The sequence below is a fragment of the Piliocolobus tephrosceles genome, chromosome 6 (genome assembly GCF_002776525.5).
Source record: "Piliocolobus tephrosceles isolate RC106 chromosome 6, ASM277652v3, whole genome shotgun sequence".
Classification (NCBI taxonomy): Eukaryota; Metazoa; Chordata; class Mammalia; order Primates; family Cercopithecidae; genus Piliocolobus; species Piliocolobus tephrosceles.
Window position 1 is genome coordinate 33620523 of NC_045439.1, and position 19819 is coordinate 33640341.

The 19819-nt window shown below is 43.7% G+C and overlaps 1 non-coding gene across 1 annotated transcript; it reads left to right on the top strand.

Moving 5' to 3' along the window:
* Window positions 1–9676: 9676 nt before the first annotated feature.
* On the top strand, window positions 9677–9780 carry LOC111521786. Its single transcript, XR_002725064.1, has one exon. It is a non-coding gene; the product is annotated as a small nucleolar RNA U13 (small nucleolar RNA).
* Window positions 9781–19819: the final 10039 nt, after the last annotated feature.

Below are 19819 nucleotides of genomic sequence, written 5' to 3' on the forward strand. Positions count from 1 at the left end.
GTGCGAGACTCCGTCTCAAAAAAATAAAAAAGAGAGAGAGCATGTTGTGGTGACTACCTAGGCATCTAGATTACCCAAGTAATACAGCTTGTGGCTTATGTATGGTACAGAACTGTATTTCCTTCAGCAGGATTCATCCTTAGCTGTTAATTTCCATTCCTTGCCATAGAGAGGGGGTCAGGGTCTTAGAAATCAGTGAAGCCTTTTCTTGGACATACAGACAAGCCGTTACAGGAGGTGGTGCCAAGAATGGTGCTTTCATTTGGAGGATTCCTAAAATAATTTTTACAGCTTTTTCCCCCCCGCTCTCTGTTAAACATTTGCAAATTGGGGGGTCTTCTTCCAAGGAGAATCTAGACTAGAGAATGAGGAGGGGCTCACAGGAAGAGTACCTTGCTAGAACTTCCATGAGCATCATTCATGACCTCAGCGAGATAAAAGAACATAAAAGAATGTGCATTGTTTATGGTGTCAACAGCTTTATAAACATGGAAAGCTATAGATTGAGAGAAGGGGGAAAATCCAGCAGAAAGAGAGCAGGAAAAATAAAAAAAAACTTGAGGCAAGCAATTGTTCAAAACCTTACTGCCTCCCTGGTTTCTTCTGCATTTGAATTTCTGTTGAACACTGATAGGAGGATTGCCTTTAGGGGACATGAGGAAGGGAGTTGGGAAGTATTCAGTTTCCATTTAGCCCTAGGAAACTACAGGAGGACTCGAAGCCAAACTGAATTAATTAAGGAACGGTATGGGTATGTGCGTGTGCCTTGGGAGACTTTTTGAAAATGGAATGAGAATGTTGTTCTTGGCCCCAGGAGAGGGGCATAGGGACTTTGAGGGCGTGAATCTTTCTGTTGTGTTTTCTGGGGTCACATCTGTACAAAATCAGGTAGGCCAAGAAGGCTAACGTAAGCAACCTCTTCAGCCCCAACTGTGTCCCCGTTCCATCTGTCAGGTGAGTTAACACACTTGGGGCCACACGCTTTCATAAATTAATTTATTCCTTGTTCTGTCCCAAATTCGATGACATAGTCCCCTGTTATGCATTAAAGGAGATAATTTGAAGCACTGTGACCTCATCCTTCCAGATTAGAAAAGTGTTGTACCATGGGTAAACAAGACAACCTCTTTGGAAGTGTTTTGCATATTGGAAGGAAGACACTTTATACAACTGTAATTATTGTTACCCATTACCCAAAATACAGCCTGGGGGTCCATACTGCATGCTGTGGAGGCACTTGGCCTGTGTTTGAATTCCTGTTCCTTTGCAGTTTAACTGTGTGACGTTGGGCGTGTTACTTGACCTCTCTGGATCTGAATGCAGAATGGATTTCCTTCTTATCCTGTCCTGGGTTTCTCCAGGACAGCCTCAGTTTTCCCATCTGAAAAGTGAGGAACCCACCTCCGTGTGAGGATTAAATGTACTGGGATTATACTAAGATGTAGAACAATGCCTGGCCCACAGTGAGCCCTTGAGGACACAGTGAATTGGAACCCAGAAGGATGCATGAAAACCGTCTTCCACAGACATAGTGAGAATCCCAGCAGCTTGGCTGTAAAAGCTGGGAAAGTAAAGGAGAATGCAGAGGGGGGTTTTCCAGGCATCTGTTTTCCCATTCTCAGGCGTGGGTATGATTTCTCTGCTCCCCTGAGGAAGGAACTCTTTGAGACAAGGGTAAGATTCAGCCACGGTGCATTGCTGTTGCAGAAGCTGTAACCACCTCAGCTTACAGCAGAGGTGTCAGCAATATAAGCTTCTCTTTCTGCAAATGGCTTCTTCTCACCGCACCTCTGTGGACAGTGTTTAATGGTGGGATTGGCTCATTTTCTGGAACCAAATAAACATTTGTTCCCACTAGCCCCATAGTGCTAGCATCACTATTAATGAGCAGCAGTGTTGTCCATTGCAGCAGGAGTCATTAGGGAAGCCCTGGTAGAGCTCTGTTTATTACCAGGGGAGGTGTCAGAGGCAGAGAAAGCGCAGCTGGGGCTTCCAGGCCCCAGCAGATCACGCAGCACAGGCAGCCAGAGCAATCATTCTTAGACTTGTGAAGTCGGGACATAAATTCCAAGAGGAATAAGAATGGGTGAGATAAAGGAGTTGGAGTCCATGATTCAGAGTCATTTTTCAGATTTCTGAAATTTCGAATAAGTTAAGGTTAGATGGTGGTGCAATTTAAAGCACACTTCCTAAGGGGGTCGCAATTTGAGCAATGCCTTATTAAGGAACAAGCTAGCTCTGAGCTGGTTTCTTTGTCAGTGATTGTACTGTCTGGTGCTCAGTAAATATGCATTGTAGGTGCTGTGGATTGGCCGGGCCATCAGGGAGATCTTCAGAATGAATAGGGTCCATCAGAGTGCAACAAGCACAGAATATATATTGTGGCAAAATCCACTGGCCCCTTAACTCTGAGACTAAACCAGTCCCTGCAAACACACTGAGATTGTGCACAGCTAGTTGCTTGGCAGAGAATACTGAATTTACTTATTTATTTTAATTTTTTCTTTTTTGGGACACAGTCTTGCTCTGTCACCCAGGCTGGAGTGCAGTGAAGTGCAATCATGGTTCATTGCAGCCTCAACCTTGCAGGCTCCAGCGATCCTCCCACCTCAGCCTTTTGAGTAGCTGAGACTCCAGGTATGTGCCACCATGCCCAGCTAATTTTTTTTTTTACTTTTCAGAGAGATGAGGGTCTCACTATAAGTTGCCTAGGCTGATTTTGAACTCCTGGGCCCAAGTGATCCTTCTGCCTCAGCCTCCCAAAGCACTAGGATTACAGATGTGAGCCACCGTGTCGGGCTGAATTTATACAGATAACGAGATTGCTACAGAAAGAGGTGCTTCTCAGAACTTGCTTAAGGCAGCCTGATGATCACAAAATATTTGTTGGTGCTGGTTTTAGACGAGGTTGCTTTTGGCTGGATGGATCAGTATTAGTTTGAAAGGACTGCCGTAATAAAACACCACAGACTGGGTGGCTTTACGCAACAGAAATTTACTTTCTCAGAGTCTGGGAAGCTAGAAGTCCAAGATCTAGGTGATGGCAGGTTTGGTTTCTTCTGAGGCCTCTCACCTTGGCTTGTAGATGGCCTTTCCTCTGTGTGTGAGCATCCCTGGTATTTCTCTGTGCCCACATTTCCTCTTCCTTATAAGGACACCAGTCAAATTGGATTAGGGCCCAGCCTAATGCCCTCCTTTAAACCGAATCACATCTTTATTTATTTACTTTTTGAGACAGAGTCTCTCTCTGTTGTCCAGGCTGGAGTGCGGTGGCATGATCTCGGTTCGTTGAAGCTGCTCCAGTTCAAGCAATTCTCATGCCTCAGCCTCCTGAGTATCTGGGACTACAGAGGTGTGCCACCATGCCCAGCTAATTTTTATATTTTTACTAGACACAGGGTTTTGCATGTAGGCCAAGCTGGTCTCGAACTCCTGGCCTCAAGTGATCTGCCTGCCTCGGCCTCCCAAAGTGCTTGGATTATAGGTGTGAACAACCATGCCCGACCCGAATCACCCCTTTAAAGGCCCTATCTCCAAACATATTCATATTCTGAAATAGTGGGGATTAGGGCTTCCCTGAATTTTGGAGGGGTTCATGATCCAGCCCATAACATACATGATCCAGTGTAAATGTTTTGAGAACAATGGGAGATGGGATTCTCACTATTGGAGAAGAGAGCTGTAAATGTGGAAAGATTGAAAACCAGATTGGGATTGAAGTACTACAGTGCAATCATAGACATACATGCATACACACACACACACACACACATAAATATGTACATATGTATATGCATATGTTCCTTGCCTCTGGCTAGCAAGAGGGCTCAGGAGCAGCAGCACCCTGACAGCAATAAGTACAACCAGTGTTCAAATGTTGGTTCCTAAAAATTATTTTTTACCAACAGGAACCAGGTTTGTTGTTGTTTGAGAAATGGCTGTTTCCAGGGATAGAGCAGCGAAGGTCTAAAATGAGACCAGGCTATTTAATTTGAAGGGGCGCCTACTGGCCAAATCTGGCACTATTTAAATGAATGATGATAGTAATGAATTATAACGCACTGAACTAGTAGGAATCATTGAATCCACACTGATATAATTAACTAAATGAACAAATAGGTCTGGCAAGGTGGCTCACGCCTGTAATCCCAGCACTTTGGAGGCCAAGGCGGGTGGATCACTTGAGGTCGGGAGTTTGAGACCAGCCTGGCCAACATGGTGAAGCCCCATCTCTACTAAATATATAAAAAATTAGCCGGGCATGATGGCATGTGCCTGTAATCCCAGCTACTTGGGAGGCTGAGGCAAGAGAATTGCTTGAACCTGGGAGGTGGAGGTTGCGGTTGCAGTGGGCCGAGATTGCACCACTGCACTCCAGCCTGGGCAACAGAGCAAGAATCTGTCTAAAAAAAAAGAGAATAAATGAGGAGAGGAGAAAACATTTTCTTGCAGTAGAGTGTCAATGAATAAATGGAGAAGGAATGATGGAGTCAGAAAATCACAATTCAGGCTGGGCGCAGTAGCTCATGCCTGTAATCCCACCACTTTGGAGGCTGAGGTGGGAGGATTACTTGAGGGAGATCAAGACCAGCTTGGGCAACGTAGTGAGGCCCCATTTCTCCAAAAAAAAAAAAAAAAAAAAAAAAGAATAAATTAGCCAGGTGTGGCACATGCCTGTAGTCCCAGCTACTTGGGAGGCTGAGGCTGAAGTGGGAGGATTGCTTGAGTCTGGGAGGTCAAGGCTGCAGTGAGCCCTGATTGTACCAGTGCACTCCAACCTGAGTGACAGAGTAAGACCTTGTCTCGAAAATAAATAAATAAATAAATAAAATCATGATTTGGCAATCCTTATCATCATCATTAATTCAGAAAAGAAACATCAATGGACGCTGAGGCTAGAGATCAAAAGTTTGACAAGGTAAGGTTATCTACATAATTTCAAAATATCTCCTAAAATTACTTATTAATTACAAAGGGGAAAAGAGTAACATACAGTGGAGAAAGCTGGCAGATACCACCTTGATCAGGTGATCAAAGTCAATATCACCAGTAATGACACAAATCTAGATTGCATACCATCTGATGGGAGGCAGTGAGAAGAACACAGCATAATTTTTTGTGGTATTTCTGCCAAACGCACATATCTTGAATCTAACCATGAGGAAACTTCAGACACACACAGAAAACTGTCCTGTAATCTTCAAAAATGTGAAGGTCACGGAGACGAAGTAAAGGACTATTCCAGATTGAAGGAGACAAAAGAGATGTGACAATGCAACAGTTCATCTGAACTGGTTTATTTTGTTTTCTAGAGGATATTATTGGAACAATTTGCAAAACTTGATTGAGTCTCTAGATTAGATGGTCATGATGCATAGTGTTAATTTCCTGATTTTGGTGTTTTCATTTTGGTTATGTAGGAGGATGTCCTTGTTTAAAAGAATTATAGACTAAAGTGTTTAAGTATGATGGGGCATCATGGTGGCAATTTATTTCCAAATGGTTCAGGAAATCAAGGGGTTCTTTGTTCTAGTCTTGAAAATTAATGTTTAAAATTATTTCAAATTTATAAAATTATCTAGAGAAAAAGAAGGTAAAATAAAGGTATTTTACAAAACAAAATGGACAAACAAAAACTGAGTGTTCGTTACCAGCAAACCCACTGAAAGAAATTCTAAGGCACATTTTTTTTTTTTTCAGGCAGAATGAAAATAATCTCAGATGGAAGGTTGGAGAGAAATGAAGGAACAAATAAACAAACAAATGGAGAACAAAGAAAAGGGTAAATGAATGGGTAATGTACAAGAACATCAACTGTGGAGTTTTAAAATACATGACAAAATAAGTTGGGAAGGAGATATGTAAAGTTACATATTCTTTTTTATTTTTGAGATGGAGTTTTGCTCTGTCGCCCAGGCTGGAATGTAATGGTGTGATCTCCACTTACTGCAACCTCCATCTCCCGGGTTCAAGCGATTTTTCTCCCTCAGCCTCCTGAGTAGCTGGGATTATAAGCATCCGCCACCATGCCTGGCTAATTTTTGTATTTTTAGTAGAGATGGGGTTTCACCATGTTGGCCAGTCTAGTCTCGAATTCCTGACCTCATGTGATCCGCCCGCCTGGGCCTCCCAAAGTGCTGGGATTACAGCCATGAGCCACCACACCCGGCCTAAAGTTAAATACTCTAAAAATTGTTTGCATTTTCTGGGAGGAAGGTAGATGTACTGATTACATTATATTTTGATAAGCCAAAGATGTATATTACAATGGAGTTTTGTTCTTGTTGCTCAGGCATGAGGAACATCATACCATGAGTTGCATGGTAGGATCTGAACTCACTCCATCTCAAAAAAAAAAAAAAAGAAAATACAGGTAGTCTCCTAAATTATCTTATTAAATATATATGTACACACACACACACACATATATATATTTTTTCTTTTGAGACAGAGTCTCGCTCTGTCCCCCAGGCTACAGTGAAGTGGCACAATCTCGGCTCACTGCAACCTTTACCTCCTGGGTTCAGGCGATTGTCATTTCTCAGCCTCCTGAGTAGCTGGGACTACAGGTACCTGCCACCATGCCCAGCTAATTTTTGTATTTTTAGTAGAGACGGGGTTTCACCATGTTGGCTAGGCTGGTCTCAAACTCCTGACCTCAGGCAATCTACGCACCTCAGCCTCCCAAAGTGCTGGGATTATTACAAGGGTGAGCCATTACGCCCAGACTGTATTTTCTAGAGATCAAGGAGGTAGTTTTAACCAAGACTGGATGCCAAAAGTTATAAAAGAAAAGATAAACATATTTGACTAAAACATTAAAAATATTTTGTAAGTGATACCATAAAAAAGTTATTGGGCAAATTATAGTAACTGTAATGCAGATGGTAGTCAGATTTAATTTCTATAAAGTTAATCTTGAAAATTTCAGCTCCTATAAATTGACAAGATTAATATTAAATGATACAAGTAGATATTTTCTTTCTTTTTTTTTTTTTTTGAGACAGAGTCTCGCTGTGTAGCCCAGGCTGGAGTGCAGTGGCTGGATCTCAGCTCATTGCAAGCTCCGCCTCCTGGGTTTACGCCATTCTCCTGCCTCAGCCTCCCGAGTAGCTGGGACTACAGGCGCCCGCCACCTCGCCCGGCTAGTTTTTTTGCATTTTTTAGTAGAGACGTGGTTTCACCGTGTTAGCCAGGATGGTCTCGATCTCCTGACCTCGTGATCCACCCGTCTCGGCCTCCCAAAGTGCTGGGATTACAGGCTTGAGCCACCGCGCCCGGCCACAAGTAGATATTTTCTATTGCTTCCCAACAGAAAAATGGGCAACAGATACGGAGAGAAAATTCACAGAAGTCCAAATATATCCAACAGCCATATAAAAAGGTATTCAAATTTCTTGGTGGTCAGAATGGGGCCACTGGCATTACCTTCATATAAACAAGAAAAGGTTGGGGCCCCTTCCTCTGATTGAACGCCATCAGGATGCCTGTTTTTGCAAACCATTTATGGGCCAGATTTCCGCCCCATCATCCCTCATAAGCACAAACTGCACAGTGTATGCAGCGGCCCAGATTCAGAGAAATGCAAATGCACAAGTGAAATATTCCTTTTTATCCATTAAACTGGCAAAAAATTAAGAAGAGTCATGATACCTGTTGCCAGCAGGACTGTGGGGTGACATCCATTGCTAGTGTTGTTGTAGAGCATTCTGGCCTTTTTTTTTTTTTGGAAGGCAGTCTGGCAATATCTATTAAAATTAAAAATACATATTTCCCTTGACCCCAGAATCCTACTCCTAGGAATCTATTCCATAAAATAAAAGTGCTAAATTGTACAAACATGTGTGCAAGAATGTTTATTGCAGCCTTGTTTGTAGCTGCCAAGAACCAGAAACCTAGTGAATGGCCATTAATCAGGGAATGGCTGAAAAATTAAAATATATTACTCCATAGAATATTATATGGCCATTCAATGGGATGAATGATAGCCTTACCAGATGTCTGAGAGAGATTTCCAAGAGATACCGGTGAGTGAGAAAAGTAAGATGCAGAATGAGTATAATATGATTCCATCATTGTGAAAAAAGAACAGAAAACCTCCCTATATGTGTCGGTGTATATGAAAATGTATACTGGTGTGTGTGTATGGTTACAAAGGAAAATATATACGGACACACCCTATTGTTGTTGTTAATGTTGGAGGAGGAGAGAAAAACAGAACAGTTGTTCGTAATAAAAACAGCAAGTATGATTTTATCCCACCCATGTAAAACTGGGGCGTCTGTGTGTACATAAATGCACTGCAAGAAGTCTACCTCATTTTTACTGGTTAGGATGGTGCGATTTTAAGAGACTTTCTTTTTTCTTGATTGTATCTTTATGTATTTTTCCAATTTTTTTTTTTTTTTTTGAGACAGAGTCTCACTCTGTCACCCAGGCTGGAGTGCAGTGGCGCTATTTTGGCTCACCACAACCTCCGCCTCCTGGGTTCAAGCAATTCTCGTGCCTCAGACTCCCAAGGAGCTGGGACTACAGGCTTATGGCACCCCACCCGGCTAAGTTTTTATATTTTTAGTAGAGATGGGGTTTTGCCATGTTGGCCAGGCTGGTCTTGAACTCCTGGTGTCAAGTGATCTGCCCACCTCAGCCTCCCAAAGTGCTGGGATTACAGGTGTGAGCCACCACGCCTGGCTATATTGTTCCAATTCTTTTTTTTTCTGTTTTTTTTTTTTTGAGATGGAGTCTCACTCTGTCGCCCAGGCTGGAGTGCAGTGGCATGATCTCCGCTCACTGCAAGCTCCGGCCCCCGGGTTCATGCCATTCTCCTGCCTCAGCCTCCTGAGTAGCTGGGATTACAAGCGTGCACCACCACGCCAGGCTAATTTTTTATTTTTTTGTAGAGATGGGGTTTCACCATGTTGGTCAGGTTGGTCTCGAACTCCTGACCTCGAGTGACCCACCCACCTCGGCCTCCCAAAGTGCTGGGATTACAGGCGTGAGCCATCGTGCCTGGCCTTAGGTAAACTTTTAAAAACTTTTAGTAGAAGTTTGAAATTTTGGTGTTTGTTTTTTTCCTTGAGGAGTATACACCATGGCAAACTGGTTTTGAAATTCCCCACCTTCCCCAGAGGGGAATGTCAAGGTGACAGGCCAAGAGAGGAAAAAGAACAGTATAAAGGAAAAGGAGGAGCCGGGAGGGGTGGCTCACACCTGTAATACCAGCAAGTTCGGAGGCTGAGGTGGGAGGATCCCTTGAGTCCAGGAGTTTGAGACCAGCCTAGGCAATAGTGAGACCTTGTCTCTACAAAAAATGAACAAAATTAGCCAGGTGTGGTGTCATGTGCCTGTAGTTCCAGCTATGGCAGATCACTTGAACCTGGGAGAATGAGGCAGCCTGGGTGACAGAGTGAGACCCTCTGTCTCAAAAAAAAAAAAAAAAAAAAAAAAAAAAATCAAATAAAAGGAGTAGAGGCTTCTCCAACAGTAGGGGCACTGACGGTTGCCTATTGCTTCAAAGGTGTGTGGTTTTATTCGTCTGAGAAAAAGGTTTCTTCCCTGCTTTTCAGATAGCTAATGAAAATAGCATCGTGTGATATGACAAACCTGGTGTTGCAAATTTTAGATTTGAGAATAAAATTCATTTTTGTGTTTTGAACTTGAAAGAAGAGCTATTTGAATCCTTTTGTAGTTCATAAGCGTGATGATTGGGTTTTCACGCGCATGCGTGAGCTGTGCCTCCCTCAAATCTTGTTATGATGTTGGCATATTACCCGTCTGACGTGAACAAAAAAGTTATTTGGACTGGCAAACTTGTTGACCTAGTTTTAAGTGGAGACTGCTAGTTACTCAAAATTTGCTTCTACAGTCATTCTTTTATTTCCTGCCAGTAAAATGAGGATCCTGAGAGTATGTCTAAGGAGCTGTTGAGAGGCTTACACAGGCTTGTTCGGATAAAGCGATTTAGAACAGTGCCTGCACTTGGAAAGCACTATTCAGTGTGACTCTTATTATTATGATGAATCCTTTCTCATTGGTTGGTCTCAGCTGTCTGCTTGAACAGGAAGCACTTTACAAAAAGTTTTTTGGAAATGGTTTATAATGTAATAAAGGGTATTGATACCACTTGAGATTCTGAGATATTGTCTGAATTACTTTGTGTATAATACTTCAGCCAATGCTGTGAACTTGAGGGCACTAAATTCTATTTGATGGCAAAATTCAGTCAATGGTTACTTATAGTCAACTTATAATGAGATTTAGGGATTTAATAGGATGTGGAAAAAACTTTTGATTTCTTTAAATAAATGTGTTTTACAATAAAACCAGGCACTATGGATTTTCTATTTGGGATAGGACAAGTAGAAAGTTTAGCTCCATGGATGTCTAGCAGGTTTCTTTTTCATTTCTTTCTCTTTTTTTGAGATGAGGTCTCACTGTGTTGCCCAGGCTGGAGTGCATGTCATGATCATGGCTCACTGCAGCCTTGACCTCCTGGGCTCAAATGATCCTCTCACCTCAGCCCACCAAGTAACTGGGATTACAGGGGCACTCCACCACACCTGGCTAATTTTTGTATTTTTTGTAGAGACACAGTTTTGCCACGTTATCCAGGATGGTCTCAAACTTCTGAGTTCAAGTGGTTATCCTGCCTCGGCCTCCCAAAGTGCTGGGATTACAGATGTGTGCCACCATTCCTGGCCAAGAATGTCTTTTTCTAAGAGTTAATAAAAGGGCCTTTTATGATATCATGTTATGAGGATGAATTAAGAGGTTTTGCTATTGGATTTGATGTATTGTTTCATGTTACGATGTCCCACCACCTATTTAACCTCTTCAGTTCTGCCATCAGAATGTTGGAGTGCCATTACCAACTCTCTGCACCTCCTCCTGTCTTCCTCCTGGAGTTCTGGGTAAGCTATTTTGTCCCACCCACTGGGAGAGCACTCTGGGTGTTGGAAGGTTAGGAGCCCTGAAAAGAAGGCAGGAGAAGAGAAGCTCTCATTCTTCTACATTAGCTGTGAGCCTGCAAAGGAAACCCCCTGCAGGGCTCCCAGATTTTAAAAGCGCCCTGGTGAGTAATGACCTGGTGAGTAACGCTCCTGCAGAGCACATGCGGGACTCTGCCCTGTCTCCCACCTCTTTCCTTGTAGTCCTTACTTAAAATAGAAACCAGTTAAATATGGTAGCCAGCTGGGAGCCTGACTTTCTACTCCTAATGCTCGCCTACCTGCCTCACATTTGGAATTTTTTTTTTTTTTTTAGCAAAGTGAAAGCAAGTTTATTAAGGAAGTAGAAGAATAAAAGAATGGCTACTCCTTAGAGCAGCCCTGAGGGCCGCTGGTTGCCCGTTTTTATGGTTATTTCTTGATGATATGCTAAACAAGGGGTGGGTTATTCATGCTTCCCCTTTTTAGACTATATAGGGTAACTTCCTGATGTTGCCATGGCATTTGTAAACTGTCATGGGGCTGGTGGGAGTGTAGCAGTGAGGACGACCAGAGGTCATTCTTATCGCCATTTTGGTTTTGGCCGACTCCTTGACTGCATCCTGTTTTGTCAGCAAGGTCTTTATGACCTGTATTTCACGCTGACCTCCTGTCTCATCCTGTGACTTAGAATACCTTAGCTTACCAGGAATGCAGCCCAGTAGGTTTCAGCTTCGTTTTACCCAGCTCCTATTTAAGATGGAGTTGCACGCCTCTAGTTCACACGCCTCTGACAGCAGGAGTTCAAGACCAGCCTGGGCAACAGAGCGAGACCCTTTCTCTTTTGGGAGACCAGATCCTGCTCTAGTGACTGTTTCGCATGCAAAAGCACCCCCAGGCTCGGCCCGGCCCTTCGGGATTCACCCCACTTTTAGAAATGCTGAGTAAGTTGCAGAGTGCTCAGACATCCTCTCCTAAAGGGCTTTGTGTGGGGGACAGATTTACACCCCTTTTCCAGCAGCACCATGTGCCCTCGATACATTTAAGGCATCTGCTCTCCATTTGTTCTCCTGATCCCAGAAAGAAGATTGGGAATAATTATTTGAGTTTTCAGTCTGTGCTCTGGGTACCTCTTTGCAGAGTGTCTGAGGCATAAATCTGTCTGACTTCCGGGACAAATGAATAGTCATTTAAAACATCCGCCATGGCTAGGTGTGGCCTCTGGGGCTTTTCCATAAGGCAGAGCAGGGCTAGTCTGTAAAATAACATTTGAGGCCATTCTGCCGGATGTTCAAGTTCAGGTACTTGACCATTCAGGGGACATAGATATAGGCTACAGGCACAATATGGCATTCACAAAGGAAGAAGCAGAAGGTATTGTAGGTTTCATGAGCAAAGAAAGTAGTGTGGTTTGCAGTTTTGTTACAGGTGTAAGCAACAAAAAGAAAAAAAGATAAAAGAAAAAATAAACAAAACGAAAGTGGCATGGTGCATGTCTTATGTTTGTGCAGGGGTTGCACGGGGCCTGTCGTCCAAGTTCTTGCAGCCGGGAGAAGGCAGATTCCAAAGCATTGCTGGCTACCCCAGCAATCGGGGCACTGTGAGCAAAGTGGATCACTGCATACTAAGTCTGCTAAGGCTGTTTTTTTTTTTTTTTTTTTTTTTTTTTAATTTCTTTCTTCTCAAGACTTGCAGTCCTCTTTCCAGGCAAAACTGGACTGGCTCGGGAATTCTTGTTTCATGTGCTGTTGAGTCCACTGAATCTAAGTTTCTGGCAACAAAAGAATTAGACGGGCAAACAATTTGAGGCAAGTGTGTGAGGTTAATTTTTTCTTCGGCTCTCAATGAATAACAGATCTGATGCAAAAACAGCTCTGGCTATGGAAGTGGGCCATGTTGGCCAGGCTGGTCTCGAACTCCTGACCTCAGGTGATGTGCCTGCCTTGGCCTCCTGAAGTGCCAGGATTATAGACGTGAGCCACTGCACCTGGCCAACAGGATTTACTTTTGTTACAGCATGTATATTTTGGTTGATTCAGTGGAGTAATTTCTTTAATTTCAGCTAGGTGATCTAGCCGTGGTTCTTACTCAACTATATCACTCAGAAAGTATCCTAAGATCTGGCTGGGCATGGTGGCTCACGCCTGTAATCCCAGCAGTTTGGGAGGCTGAGGCAGCAGACCACGTGAGGCCAGGAGTTGGAGAGCAGTCTGGGCAAATGGCGAAACCCTGTCTCTACTAAAAATAAGAAAATAAGCTGGGCGTGGTGGCCCCCCTGTAGTCCCAGCTACTCGGGAGGCTGAGACAGGAGAATCACTTGAACCTGGGAGGCGGAGGTTGCAGTGAGCTGAGATCGCACCACTACACTCCAACCTGGGTGACTGAGTGAGATTCCGTCTCAGAAAAAAAAATGTATCCTAAGATCTGAGCAGTCAAGTTTTGGTGTATTCTTTACATGTCAATATCGTAATGGGGCATTAATGCAGGACTGTCTGTCATGGACCTAATTGCCATTCACTTTCAACAAATATCTCACGAATTCTTACTATGTTCCAGAACTTCTCGACAGAAGGACTCGTTTGTGTCATAGTGGTGCTCCTTCAACCTTTTCCTGCCTTCCAGGTATCCATGTAAATATTGCTGTTTGGCAGTTTCTTCTACAGCTGGAACCCAACAGGGTTTCCCAACTTTACGACTTTCAAAGGGTGGCATCCTTGCCAACTGACACTAGAGGGCGCCCAATGGCCAGTAACAAATTTGGGCGCTGGGATTTAGGGCACTGTTTGAAAACTGGTTTTAACTCTTTTCAGTAAAAAACGGTTGCACAACTCCATCCTCCTCCCAAAGGGGCATCAAAGGAGGAGACATTCTAAGGTGGAGTAGACGTTGGTTTGTTTCCATTAAGGCTTGCTTTCTTAAAACCCAGGCTTTCGGAATATCCCTGAGAACAGCGAGTAACTTGTTAGTAACTGCATATCCTGGTTGTTACATTTAATCCCATCTTGCTCTCATCCACCACATCCCTATCTAATTCCATAATATCTCAGCATGAAGCTCTCAAAAGGACTGGCTCCTTTCTAAACCTCAAAGGGCTTACAGACAGACCAATCCTGCTCTCATTTTGCTCCCTGTTTTGTCTAATGCCCCTTTTCCTTGAACACAGGCAAGCCTTATCTCCCATTTTGGTCCAGGACTATCTGGCTACAATGAATTTGTTTGGTCTCATTCTGTTAATTCAGACTCCCTCTAACTCCACCATTCCTTGTTGTCTGTTCTTTCCCTTCTTTGTTCCTGTTCAGTATCAACGAGTTCTTACTCTTGCATTTTCTATCCAGGAAGAAGGGAGAAGTATTTCTCAAGTGGTGACTATGTGTCAGTTACTTTTCTTTCTGTCACTTACACCATCGCATGCAGAAGCTGGTATGAATAGCCCCATTTTACAGATGAGTACACTGAGGTTCAGGGTCAAGTCACCTGCCAGAGGTTGTGTACCTTGGAAGCAGTCAAGCTGGGATTCAGTTCTAGGGTTTTTAGATTTTCCTTTTTCTGCTACCACCCTCCTCCCTTAGGGTTTTTTTTTTTTTTTTTTTTTTGAGACGGAGTCTTGCTCAGACGCCCAGGCTGGAGTGCGGTGGCGCGATCTCGGCTTATTGCAAGCTCTGCCTCCCGGATTCACGCCATTCTCCTGCCTCAGTCTCCCGAGTAGGTGGGACTAAAAGCGCCCACCACTATGCCCGGCTAATTTTTTTGTATTTTTAGTAGAGACGGGGTTTCACCATGTGAGCCAGGATGGTCTTGATCTCCTGACCTCGTGATCCGCCCGTCTCAGCCTCCCAAAGTGCTGGGACCTTAGATTTTTATACTATTTAATATTGTCATCAGTGCTTCCAGTCATATTCCTTGTTTTTGTTCCTTGGTTTTGTCACATGAAAATTTATCCAAAATTCATAATTCATGATCAAACTAGCTAAAGACATTATAAAACTGAAAAAGGACCTCAATTCGGATGGAATTGTCCCTCCTACCCTCATTATATCTCAGAACTTAAAAGAAACCCAGATTTGAGATAGGAGTAGCTTTGGTCATTAAGTAAAACCGGTTCTCAGTTCAGCCCGCATTATGAGACTTCACTTGAGGAATCACTCCAGAGTAGCTAATATACAAGATTTTTTTTTTTTTTTTTTTCCTGTCTTGCTTTGTAGCTCAGTCTGGAGTACAGTGGTGTAATCACGGTTCACTGCAGCCTTGACCTCTGGACTTAAGCAATCCTTCCACCTCAGCCTTCAGGCTTCGTATAAATGTAGAAGCACCAAATTGAAAATTCAATCTCTTCTAATAGTCTTCATTTTCTACCTGTCTAACGCAATTCTAAAGGAGAAAATAGCCATAGAAATTTCTGGTATTTATTATGAGTAGATAATTTTTAAAAACAGCTTAATTGGGATATAATTCATATACCATAAAATTTACCCACTTATAGTGTACAAAGCTGGGCATTATAGTGTACAAAGCTGGTTCCGTGGCTTCCATCCATCTCTCCTGCTGTGGCCACTTGAGGTGGGAGGATCCTTTAGCCCAGGAGTCCAGCCTGGGCAACATAGTGAGATACTGTCTCTAAAAACAAACGAACAAACAAACAAAGTACACAGTTCAATAGTGTTTAGTATATCCAGAGATATGTGTAGCCCTTGCCACATTCAATTTGAGAACGTTTTCATCACCTCAAGAAGAAACCCTGTATCATTCAGCTGTCCCTCTCCTATTCCCATACACTTGCCCTCCCCAGCCCTGAGTAACCACTGATCTCCTTCCTGGCCCTGTGGATTTCCATATTCTGGAATTTCATGAGAATGGAATCATAGAGTGTGCGGTCTTTTGTGACTAGCTTCTTTCACTTAGCACAGTGTTTTCATGATTCATCCATGTCGTAGCATGTAACAGGACTTTCATTCTATTTTTTGCAGTGGAATAATGTTCTCTTGTATGGATATACCACCTTTGGTTTATCTGTTTGTCCATTGATGGACATTTGGATTGTTTCCACCTTTTGGATATTGTGAATAATGCTGTCATAAATATTCATGTCCTGTTTCTTTGTGGACATATGTTTTCACTTCTCTTGGAGATATACCTAGGAGTGGAATAGCTGGGTCACATGGTGACTCTATGTTTAATCATTCGTGGAACTGCTGGACTGCTTCCCAAAACAGCTGGACCATTTTACAATTACACCATCAGCATTTAAGGGTTCTGATTTCTCCATTTTTCTGTTCCTAATAACGATTGTTATTTTTGACTTTTTGATTTTAGCCACCTAGTAAGTATGGAGTAGTTTTTTTTTTTTTGTAAATAGAGACAGAGTCTCACTATGTTGCTTAGGCTGGTTTTGAACTCCTGGCCTGAAGTCATCCTCTCTGTCTTGGTCTCCCAAACTGTTGGGATTATAGGTGTGAGCCACCTGGCTAGGCCTTGCTTTTTTTTTTTTTTATATATTTTTAATTTATTTTTTATTAAATGGGGAGGGATTTATATCACTAGATTTAGTGATTTGTGCATTTACTTATTCTTTCAACTACCAGTTATTAACCATCTGCTAGGCCTTGGGCCAGACTCTGGAGATTTAAGGTGTCCTATCTGGCGTCTACACCTTGTGGGGTAGGAAAACAGAAAATGAGATGTACTAAAATGCAAGTATTTTAATAGAGCTATTCATAAAACTGTGCAAAAACCCAAAGCAGCAAGTGCCTAACCTGAGAGCCATTTAATCCAAATAGGTTTAGATTTAAGCTGCTAAACGGCTACGATTAAAATGTTTACCATCAGCTTTATCAAAAGTCTTTCTAGAAACATGATGGCTTTCAGAGTCACTGTTAATGAGCCCACTTGTGTCTAGAAAATAGCCCTCACTTTCAGAATTGTCATTGAGTTCCCACTGTTACAATATGGCGACTATGCAAATGTGTGTCTGTTGTACATGGACACAATAAGTCGTGTTATCCTTTGATTGGTGAGAACAAAGAGCATCTGATGACTTTGGGATTTCAGGTACAGAAAATAAATTTCCTTTGCTGCTTAAGTCTTTAATAGTCCCATTTTATTGGATTTTTTGCCTTTCCCCTTACCAGAACCAATTACTTCCATTTTTTCCCTTCTCTCAGCAGTCCTACCTCACTGATTTTCCCTGCTCCATTTCCTCTGTCTTTATTTTCTTTGGGGTTCTCTGGGCTGTGCCTCTGTCCCAGAACCCATTGCTGCCTTGGAGAAGTTGTCCTCAGCCTGGCTGCCCTGTTGGCTTAGATGCGTTTAAAATGCACGGGGCCCTCTGTGGGCTTTAGGAATATTTGCTCAGCTTCTTCTCTTTTCTTCGGGAGTAGCATAAACATGGAGTTAAGGTCCTTTTGCAACTATACAGGCCAGAGTTCATTGCCCGAGGCTGTCAGAGAACAGAAAACACCTGCTTTAATTCAGCAGGCCTCTGTCTCCCTCTTTGCCAGAGTGGGGGACATTTTAGGTTCCATGGCTTCCATCCATCTCTCCTGCTGCGGTCACCTATTTTTATATGGTGGTGTAAATATCTGCAGGACAACAAGACTTAATATGCCCTCCTGTGCTTGGCTTGTAGACTTCTCCTGGATGATTCCTGACTAATGACAGAGTAGAAGCCTGAGGTCATGTAAATGTTGTGAGTGAGGGAAACAGGTGCCTGGGAGTGTCACCACACTTAAAGCAACACCCTGTAGAAAGCCCTCTTTGGGGGCCTTTGAGGCATCCACCTTTGCAGATGAAAAAATGCTTCTCTATTCAGGAAATGGCCAAGGGGGTGAATTTTCTTTCTTCCTGTGTATGTATAGTTTTAGGGGAATTTTGTTCATGCATGTCTTGGTCACTCCCTATGGTGGTGATACGGGACAGTTTTTTTCTCCTGTCCCATTCTGTCCCTGTCTGCAGGAGGCCTTGCCAGTTGCTTTGACTTAGGACAGAAGAACTACCAGGATTTTAGATACGGTGTCTACGGGGGTGGGCTGAGGGAGGACTTGGAAAATGTGGACTTGGCAGATAGAGGAGGGTGGAAGAGAGAGGAGAGTTAGCCATCTTAGAAAAATAGACCCTGTGAGAGCTCTGCAACCAGTGACTTTATCAGGAAGAAGACCCAAGGCCCACTTGAGATGGTCTGGCGTTAGTGAGGGAGAAGGGGGCTGGGGCTGGTCTTGAGAGTAGACTGGGATTACTGTGTGATTTGAGTGGAGAAAGCTCCTGTGTAAAAATATCCCATCTGCTGGCTTTCCTGGTGTCTGAGGTTCTAATCAAGTTACTACTTATGCGTGCGTTTGTGTGTGTCTGTGTGTGAGAGAGAGAGAATGTGTGTGCTGTCTATGTTATGAAGTCTTAATCCCTTCCTTGTGTAGGTTTTGAGGTGTCCTAGAATTCCCTCTTAAAATGCAACCACCTAGGAGGGAAACTCCTTTAAACCAATTCAGAGCATGTCCTAAGGGAAAGGATGGGGATGAGAAGAAGGGAATTTGGAAGAGGCTCCCCCTGAAGATGGAGTCCATAGAGAAAGGAAAGCTGGCACTGTTGCGTGGAGGGGGATATTCAAGAGAATCTCAGCCTCTCACAGCCTCTCAGCCTAGGTTACCCACCATTGCCCCAGGGGATAGATTGATACCAACATTAGGGAAGGGTTGGGGGTGGAGGATTAAGGTCTTCTAGTAAGGCAAACCCCTGCCCCATGACAGAAAGTCTCAGTGCTTCATTGGCCTCCAGCCCTCAGGCCTTGGCCTTGACTGTGTGTTTCTCCAGTCAAGACCAAGCTGACCGATGGCCATTCCCAGGTGCATCATCCTGGGCCCCTCCTGTGTCCCTCAAACTCACAACATGCCAGTCACCCTTCCTTAGAAGCCACTGATTCTGCCCTGTATACCTCATCCTGGGCTGCCACAGCCCCTTAACAGGTTCCCAGGTCTGCAGCTCAGTTTCTTTCAATCCATGGTCATGCTGCTATTGAAATGAACTTCTAAAAAAAGGCAGACCTCTTCATTTTCTTTTTTTGAGACGGAGTCTCGCTCTGTCGCCCGGGCTGGAGTGCAGTGGCCGGATCTCAGCTCACTGCAAGCTCCGCCTCCCGGGTTTACGCCATTCTCCTGCCTCAGCCTCCCGAGTAGCTGGGACTACAGGCGCCCGCCACCTCACCCGGCTAGTTTTTTGTAGTTTTTAGTAAAGACGGGGTTTCACCGTGTTAACCAGGATGGTCTCGATCTCCTGACCTCGTGATCTACCCGTCTCGGCCTCTCAAAGTGCTGGGATTACAGGCTTGAGCCACCGCGCCCGGCCCTGATCTCTTCATTTTCACTCCTAGCTTAAAATCTTTCGGTGTTGCCTGACGGCCTCCCAGATGAAACACATTTTTCAGCAATAGCACCCGCTCCTTGCTTCTGCTTCTTATCCCTCTGCATAAACTACCTTCCTACCAGAGGGATCACTTGAAATCACAGTGCCCTCTCCCACTTCCCTGAATGTGCTGCCATCTCTGTAGGGACACCCTTTCCTCCTCCAGGTCATTTGGGACTTAGCTCAGGCATCAGCTCTTCTAGGAAGATGATCCGCACCTGTGTTCTGGCAGGTGCTCCTCATCCAGCCCCACAGTGCCCTGAGCTCCGTGGCTTCCTGTTTCTGCCTTGTAATTGCCTTCTCTTCCCACCCCATCTCTCAAATGTGATCCCTTTAAAGTGGGGGTACAGGGGTTTTCTTAGGTCTTTCTGTACTCCAAGGCCCAGCAGTAGATAATCTACAAATATTTGCTATATGAATTAGATGTTGCTAGGTTATGGTTTTGGTGTGGAAGGCCTTTCACCCCTTGGCTTATTTCTTTTTTTTTTTTTTTTTTTTTTTTTTTT